The following is a 981-nucleotide window of genomic DNA, read 5'->3' as shown; positions in this document are numbered from 1 at the left end:
GTGAATTGATTTAGTTGGTTTTAACCAGTTCCTATAACCAGATTAATTTGTCTCTAATCAGAAGCAATAGGGTTTATCCAAAGCATCAAGGCGCGACAGACCCCAGTGCCCCAGAGCGCACCACCACCACAGACCTCCACGCCGGACAGCTCGGGTCACTTACCTCTGATTGTCTGGTGAAAGGTGCCGCCGAGACAAAGACAGTATGAGTCAATTCTGTGTCCCGCTGGATACAAAAAATCCGAGTGATCAAAAGGAGAGAGGCTCGTTACCAGATCCTGTGTAGGGCTTTGTAAACTACTCCTCCCTGTCGCACCTGTCTCTGGCAAAAACTGATCCCGTACGCCGGCCTGACATCCCTAAGACAACTGTCTCAGGGGTTGTGTGTCCGTGCCCCCCCTGCTAGTTCCAACACACACACATATACACACACACTCTCAAACACACACTCACACACACTCACACACATACGGCACCACCTGTCCCCGGTGCAAAACAACCCACAAAGAGCTTCTATGTCGCGCAACGACACATGGCATTCCCCGTTAGACTCTGCAGCAATACTCCCTCACAGACAGCCGCCCGAGATCCCCAAGTAATCTGGAAACGCTGGAAGCAGTGAATGATGAAAAGGAGAACGCAATAACGACCCATCCAGCACACCACTGGCACCAAACCAGCTGCAACGTTTGGAAATTACATCTGCCACTCTCGTTGCTCGCCCAGTTGTGTTATCAATCTTCGTCCCCACAATAGTTGGTCTATTTTGCCGCTGCGCACGACTGCTGCTCTGTCATTGCTGCGTCTTTTCCACCTCGGGTCTTTGAAAGGAAAGACTGTCCCCGTGTCTGCTTTCGCGCCCCACTTCCAAACAGAGACAGCCTCAGGATCCAGTGCAGGGCAAAGTCCCATTCATCGGTTTATTAAAGATAGTTCCTGTTGTTTAAGCTGCGCTCGGGAGCTTTGGTAAGGTGGGAGGAC

At 51.3% G+C, this 981-nt stretch overlaps 1 protein-coding gene across 1 annotated transcript in view; it reads right to left on the bottom strand.

The window, feature by feature from the left end:
- Positions 1 to 742, bottom strand: part of sema6bb (sema domain, transmembrane domain (TM), and cytoplasmic domain, (semaphorin) 6Bb) — a 123,344-nt gene extending 122,602 nt beyond the window's left edge. The window contains exon 1 of the mRNA XM_062424349.1: positions 164 to 742. The gene's annotated coding sequence lies outside the window, so the exon portion shown is untranslated. The remainder of the gene's footprint in view (positions 1 to 163) is intronic.
- Between the last annotated feature and the right edge of the window lie 239 nt (positions 743 to 981).

The sequence above is a fragment of the Scomber scombrus genome, chromosome 8 (genome assembly GCF_963691925.1).
Source record: "Scomber scombrus chromosome 8, fScoSco1.1, whole genome shotgun sequence".
Classification (NCBI taxonomy): Eukaryota; Metazoa; Chordata; class Actinopteri; order Scombriformes; family Scombridae; genus Scomber; species Scomber scombrus.
The sequence above is the reverse complement of the archived record's forward strand: the minus strand, read 5'-3'. Positions and strand labels throughout refer to the sequence as shown.